At 49.4% G+C, this 14,321-nt stretch overlaps 1 protein-coding gene across 1 annotated transcript in view; it reads left to right on the forward strand.

The window, feature by feature from the left end:
• Positions 1 to 453: 453 nt before the first annotated feature.
• LOC120924604 (von Willebrand factor A domain-containing protein 5A-like) overlaps positions 454 to 14,321 on the forward strand; it is a 94,885-nt gene continuing 81,017 nt past the window's right edge. The window contains exons 1-2 of the mRNA XM_040335595.1: positions 454 to 459; positions 10,691 to 10,714. The gene's annotated coding sequence lies outside the window, so the exon portion shown is untranslated. The remainder of the gene's footprint in view (positions 460 to 10,690; positions 10,715 to 14,321) is intronic.

The raw sequence follows: 14,321 nt of genomic DNA on the forward strand, positions 1-14,321 counted from the left end.
CCTGACAGTAAAATCTTTTTCTTGGAGTATATTATGGGACACATGTCCCTCCCCTTGTTTTTATGATCCACACTTTGCTAACAAATTGAGGCAGACTGGGAATGGGAGGGGTTGTACTGGCTTGTACTGGGGTGTCCTTACAGCTTTGCTTTCCAGTGGCCAATCTCCTGAAGGCAGCAGCATAACTCAATCTACATGAATACTGTTCTTGTGCCGTGTAATGTACCCCAAGAAAAGGATGTTACGGTAAGTCACCAATCCTATTTTTATACACAAGGTCTAACACATCAACATAAATACAAATAAACCAATAAGAAAAACAATTGACCCAAAAACATTATAGTTTCTCATGAAGAAATTGTCCTATAGTATTTTCTTTGATATATATGAATCTTTTTTTTTTATATACAGGTGCAGCACCAGTAATGAGGAATACGTTTACCAAACGGTCCTCCGCAGGTCAGTCACATCTTCTTGATATCTGCACCATTGCACAGCACCCTTTTCAGTATCTAAAAGCATTCATCTTGTAATGAATTCCAAGAAAGCTGCATGATCAAAAGACCCCTGGTCGCTTCCATGGACGTCTGCAGAACTTTTTTCAGGGAGGGACATAATTTTAAGGTCACCCATGCTCCGCCCCTTTTTTGACAATGTCATAAAGGGGAGGAGTTTAGTCATTATCACATAAAGTGAAGGCATGCAAAGGTTTGAGAAACATAATGCAAACACATAATAGAAGGATCAAGCTGCCATTGTCTGATTAGCAACCTCTAATGTGTTTTTATGTTTACAGAGGTTTCCACTATTAACTTTTCTTTCTGAAAATGCCATGACTGATGATGGAATTATTCCCATTTTACCCAAAATCCCCCACCATTCCTCTTAACTATAGTAACTGAGACCACACCGGTGTTGGAGTTATAAAAGGCCGTAGCAGCCTAATTTATTAAACCAATATATATATATATATATATATATATATATATATATATATATATATATATATATATATATATATATATATATATATCTAAATAACAGAATGACATAAAATACCATAAATAACATAAACTCTTGTTAACAAAAACCATAGATCTAACTAGTGTTGGTCTAAGCAGGAACTCTATACCCCTATGAGGGGAAAACCATAATGCACTGCGGTAACTAACAGTGTATTGATAGGCCTCCTGCCGACAAACTAGCCCGGAGACAGCCACTGACCGCAGTGCCCCATTACCACTTCCCAGCTAACCTCCGTTAGCTGGAAACCATTATCGGGACCCATAGCAACGATGGGTCCCCAAAACTCCTCCTTCTGCCATATCTTCCCTCTCCTGCCAAGACCAACACCCGCCACAGCACGCAAGGGGAACCACCTTACCCTTGGGCGCCCCTCCACACTCGAAGGGCTCTCTGCACTCCATCCTGCAACCCCATCACCCAAAGGTCAATGCCCACCTCATTCAAGTGAACCCTGTCACCCCTTAAATACCTCCAAGTGTCCTGCTCCAATTCTAGGTGTCTAACCGCCAGACCCCCGTTCCACACAATGAACTTACTTCATAGTTAATTTTTTCCTCGCCCTATTAAGGCCCTCAACTGAATTAGCCATCCTCCAAGTCATCCTCGCCACAATGTCCGACCAGACGATGACCATTCCGGGAAATTCCAACATCAACCACTCCACATCAACTTTGATGTCGCGTATGATGTCAATTATAGTCCTGACTCCCAAATCATTGCCGCCCACGTGCAAAACCAAGACGTCAGGCGGCCTATCCCTCTGTGCAAAATGCTGCACCTCGGGCAACATCCTCCCCCACAACATCCCAGGGACACCCAGCCATCTAATACAGGCCTCCTGTCCGGAAAAACCCAACTGCCTACCCTCCGGTCTGGCATCACCTCTCCGAGCCCCCACCGCCCAATTAATCTAACCACCTCCTCATACATACCAATCCTGCCTGCCTCCGTTGCAGCCCCTATCCTGAAAGAGTGTGAAGAAAATTCCTTTTCGATCAAACCCAAACCCCCCAAACATTTTCTAAAAACCACCACAAGTTGGAAACGTGACAGAGGAGATCCATCGGAATGAATCAAAAAGGAACCCGCCGTTTTAGGACGTAAACTCACAAAAGCCCTAACTGCCCCTACTGGGCATAAACTGGAACCCGGAACCGAAAACATCCGCACAGACCTACCTTTTCCTGCTTGATCCGTCTTAGATTTGCGCCAAAATAACAGTAAATCCTCATCTCCACACACAACCTCCTGACACCCAATGCCCCCCCTGAACCTTTTTAGAAGGACTGACCAACTCCCCTATCCGAAACGCCCCAAAAAACGCCAACAAAAAGGCCACCTTAAACAAGGCGACCTCATAAGCCGACGAGCACACCATCAACAGCTGCTCCACAATGCCACCCAATACCTTGAATGTAACAGGCCTCTTAGTATCCCTCCGGACCACAGCCCGCCTATACCCCTTCATCGCCTGGCGCACCCAAAATTCCTTCGTAAAATCCGTCTGTCCCTGCAACTTAAACCAAAAAGCCAAACCAGACAACGTTTTATTCATGCCTGACGCCGACACCCCTCCCTCGAGTAACCTAGCAACATAATATAGCACAAGCCACCACACCTGATCCCCAACCGCCTCCTCACCCGTCTACCGCACAAAATCCAGCCACTCTCGCCATACCTTTGTATAAGACGACCAAGTGGCTGCACTTACAGACCTCTGGATCCATCCCGGTCAATGCTATCTCCCACAACCATTCGGGACAAGGTACCCCCCTGCTGCTCTGCCGTTGGCGCCAACTCCCAGAACCTGTCCCACTGGAAGCGAGACAAGGCGTCAGCAATGTCATTCTCAACCCCCGGGATGTGTACTGCGTACATGAAAACATTAAGTTGCAAGCAACGCAAAACCAAATGCTGTAAAAGTTTGATAACCGGTGGAGAAGACGCTGAGAATTTATTGATGACCTGAACCACACCCATGTTGTCACCATGATAACGAACTTTCAGATCCCTGAAAGACGCCCCCCACAACTCCACTGCCAGCACCACCGGGAAAAGCTCCAGTAGAACCAAGTTCTTCGTGAAACCCGCCTCAACCCATGACCTTGGCCACAGACCCGCACTCCACCGGCCCTGGAAAAGGCTCCAAAGCCATAGGAGCCCGCAGCATCCGTGAACAATTTGAGGTCAAAATTGCTCACCGGCCCAGCCATCCACAATGCCCGACCATTAAAGGATTCCAAAAAGGTATGCCATACCCTCAAATCCTCCCTGTGTTCTTTTGCCAGACTCACAAAGTGTGTTGGTGACCTGACGCCAGCTGTACTCGCCGCAAACCTGCGACTGAAAATCCGACCCATAGGCAAAATGCGACACGCAAAATTCAGCTTACCCAGCAATGACTGTAACACTCGCAGCTGAACTTTGCACAATCCCATCAGCTCTGCCACCCCCCTCTTCAGATTCACCAGTTTGTCTTCCGTTAACCTGCACTCCATTGCCTCGGAGTCCAGCACAATGCCCAAAAACTTGATGGCCGTACAGGGTCCCTCAGTTTTCTCAGGAGCCAACGGAATGCCAAACCTCTCCGTGATGTGCTCCAACGTAGCCAGGAGCACCCCACAGATTCTGGAAGAAGCTGGACCAATGCAAAGGAAATCATCCAGGTAGTGAATCACAGAATTCACCCCCGAAACATCCCGCACTACCCATTCCACAAATGAGCTGAAAAGCTCAAATAAGGCACAGGATACGGAGCAATTCATCGGCAAACACTTGTCCACGTAAAACTCTCCGTTCCAGCAACACCCCAGCAACCGGAAGCTATCCGGGTGAACAGGGAGCAGCCGAAATGCAGATTCCACGTCCACCTTTGCCATCAATGCCCCACGACCGTAACGCCAGACCCAGCCCACAGCTGCATCAAAGGAGGTATAAGTCACCGAACACACCCCTTGATCGATCGCATCATTAACGGACCCGCCCTTAGGAAAAGACAGGTGGTGAATGAGCCGAAACTTATTGGGTTCCTTCTTGGGCACGACCCCCAGTGGGGACACGACCAAGTCAGAAAGCGGCGCCGCCAGGAAAGGCCCGCCCATGCGACCCAAAGCAACCTCCTTTGCTAGTTTCTCAGAAACCACACCAGGATGCTACAGGGCTGACCGCAGATTATGGACCAATGGTGAAAAAACCTTCAAATTGCATGGAATCCTGAAACCCACCGTGAAACCCTCCTGCAAAACTCAAGCAGCTGCCCTGTCCGGATACCTACCTAGGAACGGCAGCATCCTTTCCACTCTCACCGTTGTCTTCCCTCTTGTTTCCAGAGTCGCCGGGCTTCCCCTTTCCCTGCTTGAAACGCCTGGACCCCTGGTGAGAACCCCCACACCCCGAACACTCATGCTTGTATCGGCATGAACTGCCAAACTTGCAGGTACCCGAGTTGTACTGCCAACACACCCCTTTTCTGTTTCCGGCCGATTGACCTTGGGCCGAAGGTCCCCCGGCCCCCCCCTGAAACAACTGATTATGACCCTGCGGAGCCAACATCAACCGCATCCAAACAGTAATGTCCTTATGGTCCCAACGCAGGTCAGGCCGCACGGCCCTATGCTGCCGGAACTGCTTATCATACCGGAGCCAACCTGTGCCCCCGTACACCCTGTACGCCTCCGCAATCGAGCCTTGATAGCAGAAAAGCGCAGAGCAACACTCCGGGTGCTTTTCTCCAATCACGCTGGCCATGATCCCGAATACTTGCAGCCAATTAGTAAACGTTCTAGGGATCAACCTGTACCTCCGTTTTTCCTCATCATCTTTTTTGGAATCATTGGGCTTAACCCTATCCAAATTAAACTGTTCCAGGGGCAGCAAAGAGAAGATATCCATGTACTCACCCTTCTCATGAGTAGCGTAATGTCCCTTCTCCCTATTTTCCCTTTTTTTTTTTCAGCCTCCCCTCCCCACCCCTTTTTTTTTCTTTCCTTACTTCTCCTCCTCCTGTACCTTTAAAAGATTGTAGTAATCTTACCAGTAGATTTACTGCACTTTCAGGCCCATATGTGTTGAGCCTTGTTTTTTTTTTGTTTGTTTTCTACCCACTGTTTACAGTGGTCTTCTGGTTACTTGATTTACCATTCTTAGTTTATTTCACTTATTTCGATGTTCATTAACCACTTAAGACCCGGGACATTTAGGCAGCTAAAGGACCTGGCCAGTTTTTGCAATTCGGCACTGCGTCGCTTTAACTGACATTGCGCAGTCGTGCGACGTGGCACCCAAACAAAATTGGCGTCTTTTTCCCCCCACAAATAGAGCTTTCTTTTGTGTGGTATTTGATCACACTGCGTTTTTTATTTTTTGCGCTCTAAACAAAAATAGAGCGACAATTTTGAAAAAGTTCAAAGTTTCCTCAGTTTAGACCGATACGTATTCTTCTATCTATTTTTGGTAAAAAAAAAAATCGCAATAAGCGTTTATCGATTGGTTTGCGCAAAATTTATAGCGTTTACAAAAGAGGGGATAGTTTTATTGCATTTTTTTTTTTACTACTAATGGTGGCGATCAGCAATTTTTTTCGTGACTGCGACATTATAGCGGACACTTCAGACAATTTTAACACATTTTTGGGACCATTGTCATTTTCAAAGCAAAAAATGCATCAAAAATGCATTGTTTACTGTGAAAATGACAATTGCAGTTTGGGAGTAAACCACACGGGGGCGCTGAATGGGTTAAGTGTGACCTCATCTGTGTTTCTAACTGTAGGGGGGTGTGGCTGTAGGTGTGACGTCATTGATTGTGTTTCCCTATAAAAGGGAACACACGATCAATGACGGCGCCACAGTGAAGAACGGGGAAGCTGTGTTTACACACAGCTCTCCCCGTTCTTTAGCTCCGGGGACCGATCGGGGGACTCCAGAGGCGATCGGGTTCGCGAGTCCACGGTCACGGAGCTTCGGACCGGGTCGCGTGCACGTGCCGGCGGCGCGCACGCACGACCCCGCGGCTGGGCTTAAAGAGCCACGTACAGGTACGTGGATGTGCCCAGCCGTGCCATTCTGCCGACGTATATCGGCGTGAAGGGGTCCTTAAGTGGTTAAGGTTATTTGCCAGACTATGCATATGTGATACATGTTCTTTTAGTGTCCTTCTGATCCTAATGTAGACTTGTACACTCAATAGACATATGTTATTCCTGAAACAAACAGTAATATTCAAACTCTCTAAAATGTCCCAGAGTCCAATATACTACTGTGGCGGCACTACTGTCAAACCACCGTTTGAAAGACCTCTATGTGTGGTGCACATAGGAAACAATAATGGTGCAGGGGAAAAAAGATGTAGTTGATCCAACAGTTTTTAACCAGTGCTCCTTTCACCAAGGGATAATCACCACGTGGGGGGATGTTCTCCCCTTTTGGGGATGCACTCACCAAAGTGTAAAATTCGATCAGCATGGAACCATCATCTACATCTCCCATTTAAAGCGTTACTAAAGGAAAACATTTTTTTATTTTTTTTTAAATAACAAACATGTCATACTTACCTCCACTGTGCAGTTCGTTTTGCACAGAGTGGCCCCGATCCACATCTTCTGGGGTCCCTCGGCGGCTGTCTTCTGGTCCTCCCCGCAATTAGTCACCAAAGACATGCGAGAGCTCGCATGGTGGTCACTAATTGCGGGCGCGCTCCCGTGATACAGCGATCGGCCATAGGGCCGACCGATACGGCCCGCCCCTCGTCACGCCGCGTCACTGGATGTGATTGACAAGCAGCGCCAGCCAATGGCTGCACTGCTCTCAATCCATCCGCTCTAGCCAATCAGCGGCCAGGCTGAGTGGCAGAGAGGATCGCGGACCGCACGCCGGACTTTCGAGGGGACAGGTAAGTAAAAGGGGGGGCTGGGAGGGGGGTGGCGGCAGTATCAGATGTTTTTTCACCTTAATGCATAGATTGCATTAAGGTGAAAAAACATTTTCCTTTACAACTCCTTTAATATTGCACTCTCCACCTTTTGCTCTTGCTTGTTGAATTAAGTCTGCAATTCCATGTGAGGAAATAAAATTCATATAGTGCAGTACTGTTTTAAAAGTTTATTAACCACTAGCCGACCGCCCACCGCCGTTCTACGTCGGCAAGTTGGCTCGGCTGGGCGAGAGCACGTAGTATAACGTCCTCTCTCCCAGCCGCCACTAGGGGCGCGCGCGCCTCCCCGCTCGCCCCCGACTCCCGTGCGTGTGCCCGGCGGGCGCGATCGCCGCCGGGCATGCGCGATCGTTCGTTACAGAACGGGGACCGGGAGCTGTGTGTGTAAACACACAGCTCTCGGTCCTGTCAGCAGGGGAAATGCTGATCTTCGGTTCATACAATGTATGAACAGAGGATCAGTGTTTCCCCTAGTGAGGCCCCCCCCCCCCCCACAGTAAGAACACACCCAGGCATACTTAACCCCTTCCCCGCCCCCTAGTGTTAACCCCTTCACTGCAGTTTTTATAGCACTGATCGCTATAAAAATGCCAATGGTCCCAAAAATGTGTCAAAAGTCTCCGAAGTGTCCGCCCTAATGTCGCAATACCGGAAAAAAAATCGCTGATCGCCGCCATTACTAGTAAAAAAAATATAATAAAAATGACATAAAAATACCCCCTATTTTGTAAACGCTATAACTTTTGCGCAAACCAATCAATAAACGCGTATTGCGATTTTTTTTTACGAAAAATATGTAGAAGAAAATGTATCGGCCTAAACTGAGGAAAAAAAATGTTTTTTTATATATTTTTGGGGGATATTTATTATAGCAAAATGTAAAAAATAATAATTTTTTTCAAAATTGTCTCTCTATTTTTATTTATAGCGCAAAAAAAAAAACTAAAAACCGCAGAGGTGATCAAATACCACCAAAAGAAAGCTCTATTTGTGGGAAAAAAAGGACGCCAATTTTGTTTGGGAGCCACGTCGCACGACCGCGCAATTGTCTGTTAAAGCGATGCAGTCCCGAATCGCAAAAAGTACTCTGGTCTTTGGGCAGCAATATGGTCCGGGGGTTAAGTAGTTAAAAAAAAAACACCAGTCCCCTTATACAAATATGCATACCCCAAGAAAAAGATCTCAAGCAAATGATATGTTACTTGTGACTGTGGTCGCTCTGATCACCATGACAATGAAGCCGCTCTGATTGCCAGTACGTCTGCAGACTTCCTTGTTCCTGGTCCTTGGAACGCTCACAGCACTTCCGGTCGTACGATAGGAGTCATGCCCTGACGGGTTTCGTCATTGGCTGACTTCGTCTGAGGGCTGCCAATTATCTGAATTATTTATTCTTGAGCGCTGAGCAGTGCTAATTTTAGGTAGGGTGTCACTAGCACTTTCGTTGGTATATGTTATTCCTGACCTATGTTTAGTCGAAATGTTTTACAAATGCTTGTAACTCAATAAAACAGATTCAACATAAAGAGGTGTTAGGGGAGGTGCCCCCCTCCCGCAGCTTCCTGATCCTTTACGAGCTTAACGGAGCCGTCGGTAAACTAGGAACCGATACGATGCAGCCAATGGCTAGGCAGGAAGTCTAGTGAGGGCAAGATGGCAAACAAATGGCCCCATCTATAACTGGCCTTAAGAGCAAGGAGCACATGGAAGCAAGACAAAAACCGAAAAAAATTCCCAGCTCAACTTACCAACCAATCTGCTAACCAAATTAACCTGTCTAATAGTATGCGTTAAAAACAGGGGTTTAGTTAGCACACATTTTCAAACGCATGCGTAAGCTGCAGGGACCCTTCATGGCACCCTTTATTACCTGCAGTCCTAACCCTTGTAAATTTATTAAAGTCTCCAACAGTAGGACCACATGCATTCTAATGGATAGATAAGGGGCAGGTGGGCCTGGAGGTAGCCCAATCCTTCTTAAAGGCACAGGGTGCACACTAGACACCCACCATATGGCACAATGGCAGCAAGATGGCCCCCACTCGGCTCTATGCCCTTGGAGGGCTGGAGCGACCTCCAACATAATTTCCAGTTCTGAGGCTTAAATAATTATTTTTTTTGTTTTTTGTTTTTCTTTAAGTCAAAGTGTAAAATTTGTTCTTCTTTTGTTTTTATGGGTAAATGAGAGATCTGGGTCTATTTGACCCCAGATCTCTCAATAAAGATGACCTGTCATTTCTACTTCTATTACAAGGAATGTTTACAATGGGGAATGCAGGGGGAAGAGGACACTACAGTGGGGGATACAGGGGGCATAGGACACTACATTGGGGGATGCAGGGGGTAGAGGACACTACAATGGGGGATGCAGGGGGAAGAGGACACTATGGTGGGGGATGCAGGGGGCAGAGGACACTACATTGGGGGATGCAGGGGGAAGAGGACACTATGGTGGGGGATGCAGGGGGCAGAGGACACTACATTGGGGGATGCAGGGGGAAGAGGACACTATTGGTGGGGGATGCAGGGGGCAGAGGACACTACATTGGGGGATGCAGGGGGAAGAGGACACTATGGTGGGGGATGCAGGGGGCAGAGGACACTACATTGGGGGATGCAGGGGGAAGAGGACACTATGGTGGGGGATGCAGGAGGCAGAGGACACTACAATGGGGGATGTAGGGGGCAGAGGACACTACAATGGGGGATGCAGGGGGAAGAGGACACTACAATGGGGGATGCAGGGGGCAGAGGACACTACATTGGGGGATGCAGGGGGAAGAGGACACTATGGTGGGGGATGCAGGGGGCAGAGGACACTACAATGGGGGATGCAGGGGGCAGAGGACACTACAATGGGGGATGCAGGGGGCAGAGGACACTACATTGGGGGATGCAGTGGGTAGAGGACACTACATTGGGGGATGCAGTGGGTAGAGGACACTACATTGGGGGATGCAGTGGGTAGAGGACACTACATTGGGGGATGCAGGGGGTAGAGGACACTACAATTGGGGGATGCAGGGGACAGAGGACACTACGTGGAATGCAGGGGGCAGAGGACACTGCTTTGGGGGGCACAGGAAACTTGCTTTGGGAGGAGAGGGGCAAAGGACACTATGGGAGTGATGTAAAGGGGGACAGAGGACACTGCAATAGGGGGGGGGGGCCCTATTTGGGACCCCTTCTCCCCTGAGGACAGGGAATCCTTTCTCCCCCCTGGGGACGGGGACCCCTTCTCACCTGGGAACGAGGACCCTATTTCCATAGGGACAGGAACCCCATCTCCAGACCATGCTGGCCGGCAGGGCTGGTGCTAGCCAGCCTTGGGTGTCAGGATGGGGGAGGGGGCAGTAAAAATCCAAATCCCCAGCCACTTGCTCCCTCAGGGTAAACTGGCTTTGTATTAGTGAAGCATCTTAAAATGAGATAAACCTGTACTGTTATTATAACTATGTTAGGTTTATTATTATCTTCATTTATTAACAGGTGAATCCGGCCCTTAAGTGGAAAAGGGTTGCTGACCTAGAATTGGCTTGGGCTGGAAGTTGTTAAACATTTTAGGGGGACCACACACTTTTTTTTTTTTACTTAGGTAATACACCCTTATTCTCTTTAAGCAAAGCAAAAAATAAATCATGAGGGATACAGTGATGATACACCTAAAAAATCACAATATGTACTTTTGCAGGCAAGCAGTCAGAGATTGAAGGTAGATTGGATGTTTTTGCAGCCTCTAGGAGAAATATTTCACTCGGTAAGAACGGTTATCTTATTTTCCAGTCATGTTGAAGTATATGTCTGAAAAAACAAAATGTATGCATTACATGCACATCGCCCCACATTTAATCCAATTAAAAATGTTGCAGGTATAAAAAAAAAATCCTGAGGTGTTCTGCTTATCCCCCAACTCTCTCCACCCTGCTCAGATCCATACATTGATGTATTTCCCAGCAAAACAATGCTGTTGCCTTGACTCCCATAAGTCAGTCCACACACTGTGTATGGAAATGGCTCTTGGGAGATGTAGTTCTGGGGAAATATCTATATCAATAAGGACTGAGCTGGTGGTAATGTCACAGAGTATTTAGAGTTGTTTCTCTAAGGTAAAATAAAAACTATGAAGGCTGGGGCATGCCCTCCCAACCCCCCTTCAATCCTTACCTGAGTTCCCTCCGATCCAATGATGTTCACGATAGCTTTGGCTGTCCCGGCACTCTCCCTCCTCATTGGCTGCGACAGCAGCGGGAGCCCATTGCATACAGCTGGTGGCATGCCTTTGATAAGTCCATACAGGATTTGGAGATGAAGGCCTTCTCATGGTCTCTCCATTTTGGGAACTAGGTGTCTTGCAAAGGGGTGTGGCTTTGCCCTTCCCCCCCCCCCCCGCTAGGTACTCTCATATTGTGTGGGGTCCCAATTCAGTCATGATGTTGAAAGACAAAATAAAAATACACATTTTAGCTTTTCTTTCTGATATGATTTAGCACCACCTGCTTCTGATTTCTCATCATTGGACATAAATGATTATGGTAAGAACTAGCGTTGGGCGAATGGTTCGACCTGAGAATGGGTTCGTCCAACACCCAAATTTGCAGGGTGTTTGCCCCACCGAACACTCTGCAATGTACTGCACAATGCATTTTGCACCCTGATTGGACAAAGCTTTGCCCAATCAGGGCGCAGTATAAGCTGGTTGTTAAGGAGCAGGGCCGGGAAATCTGCCGAGGCGTCTTTAACAACCCATGAGCTATCAGCTGTCAATATGTTTCCCTGCCGACAGCTGAATAAGGAAAAAAAATGTTGCCGGTTAAAAAAAAGAAAAAAATGGCGTGGGGTCCTCCCTACCAGTCCATACCAGGTCTTTTGGGTTTGGTATGGATTTTAAGGGGAACCCCATGCCAAAATGTAAAAACAAACGATGTGTGGACCCCCCCATCCCCTGTAGGGTACTCTCCAATTGCTGAAGGCAATTGACGCACTATGGTACACACACTTACCGCCCCCCCCCCCTTTCCTGGCCAACCGGGCTCAATACCCAGATATGGTTCTGATGATTTTTTTTTAGGGGGAGCTTGTATAATTTTTTTTTTTTCAATGGGAGATATAGGGGCAGAGGACACTACAATGGGGAATCCAGGGGGCAGAGGACACTACAATGGGGAATCCAGGGGGCAGAGGACACTACAATGAGAGATACAGGGGGCATCTCCCAAGTGGGGAATGTAGGGGCAGAGGACTCTATGGTGGGGGATGCAGGGGGCAGAGGACACTACAATGGGGGATGCAGGGGGGCAGAGGACACTACAATGGGGGATGCAGGGGGTAGAGGACACTACAGTGGGGAATGTATGGGGCAGAGGACACTGCTGTGGGGGGTGCAGGGGGGCAGAAGACACTACAGCGGGAAATGTAGGGGGCAGAGGACACTATGGCTGGGATGCAGGGGGCAGAGGACACTACAATGGGGGATGCAGGGGGGCAGAGGACACTACATTGGGAGATGCAGAGGGTAGAGGACACTACAATTTGGGGATGCAGGGGACAGAGGACACTACGTGGGATGCAGGGGGCAGAGGACACTACAATGGGGGATGCAGGGGGCAGAGGACACAACATTGGGGGATGCAGGGGGTAGAGGACACTACAATTTGGGGATGCAGGGGGCAGAGGACACTACAATTTGGGGATGCAGGGAGCAGAGCACACTACATTGGGGGATGCAGGGGGCAGAGGACACTACAGTGGGGGATGCAGTGGGTAGAGGACACTACAGTGGGGGATGCAGGGGGCAGAGGACACTACAGTGGGGGATGCAGTGGGTAGAGGACACTACAGTGGGGGATGCAGGGGGCAGAGGACACTACATTGGGGGGTGCAGGGGGCAGAGGACACTACAGTGGGGGGTGCAGTGGGTAGAGGACACTACATTGGGGGATGCAGGGGGCAGAGGACACTACATTGGGGGATGCAGGGGGCAGAGGACACTACATTGGGGGGTGCAGGGGGTAGAGGACACTACGTGGAATGCAGGAGGCAGAGGACACTGCTTTGGGGGGCACAGGAAACTTGCTTTGGGAGGACAGGGGCAAAGGACACTATGGGAGTGATGTAAAGGGGGACAGAGGACACTACAATGGGGGATGCAGGGGACAGAGGACACTACGTGGGATGCAGGGGGCAGAGGACACTACAATTTGGGGATGCAGGGGGCAGAGGACACAACATTGGGGGATGCAGGGGGTAGAGGACACTACAATTTGGGGATGCAGGGGGGCAGAGGACACTACAATTTGGGGATGCAGGGAGCAGAGCACACTACATTGGGGGATGCAGGGGGCAGAGGACACTACAGTGGGGGATGCAGTGGGTAGAGGACACTACAGTGGGGGATGCAGGGGGCAGAGGACACTACAGTGGGGGATGCAGTGGGTAGAGGACACTACAGTGGGGGATGCAGGGGGCAGAGGACACTACATTGGGGGGTGCAGGGGGCAGAGGACACTACAGTGGGGGGTGCAGTGGGTAGAGGACACTACATTGGGGGATGCAGGGGGCAGAGGACACTACATTGGGGGATGCAGGGGGCAGAGGACACTACATTGGGGGGTGCAGGGGGTAGAGGACACTACGTGGAATGCAGGAGGCAGAGGACACTGCTTTGGGGGGCACAGGAAACTTGCTTTGGGAGGACAGGGGCAAAGGACACTATGGGAGTGATGTAAAGGGGGACAGAGGACACTACAATTTGGGGATGCAGGGGACAGAGGACACTACGTGGGATGCAGGGGGCAGAGGACACTACAATGGGGGATGCAGGGGGCAGAGGACACAACATTGGGGGATGCAGGGGGTAGAGGACACTACAATTTGGGGATGCAGGGGGGCAGAGGACACTACAATTTGGGGATGCAGGGAGCAGAGCACACTACATTGGGGGATGCAGGGGGCAGAGGACACTACAGTGGGGGATGCAGTGGGTAGAGGACACTACAGTGGGGGATGCAGGGGGCAGAGGACACTACAGTGGGGGATGCAGTGGGTAGAGGACACTACAGTGGGGGATGCAGGGGGCAGAGGACACTACATTGGGGGGTGCAGGGGGCAGAGGACACTACAGTGGGGGGTGCAGTGGGTAGAGGACACTACATTGGGGGATGCAGGGGGCAGAGGACACTACATTGGGGGATGCAGGGGGCAGAGGACACTACATTGGGGGGTGCAGGGGGTAGAGGACACTACGTGGAATGCAGGAGGCAGAGGACACTGCTTTGGGGGGCACAGGAAACTTGCTTTGGGAGGACAGGGGCAAAGGACACTATGGGAGTGATGTAAAGGGGGACAGAGGACACTGCAATAGGGAG

The sequence above is a fragment of the Rana temporaria genome, chromosome 1 (genome assembly GCF_905171775.1).
Source record: "Rana temporaria chromosome 1, aRanTem1.1, whole genome shotgun sequence".
Classification (NCBI taxonomy): Eukaryota; Metazoa; Chordata; class Amphibia; order Anura; family Ranidae; genus Rana; species Rana temporaria.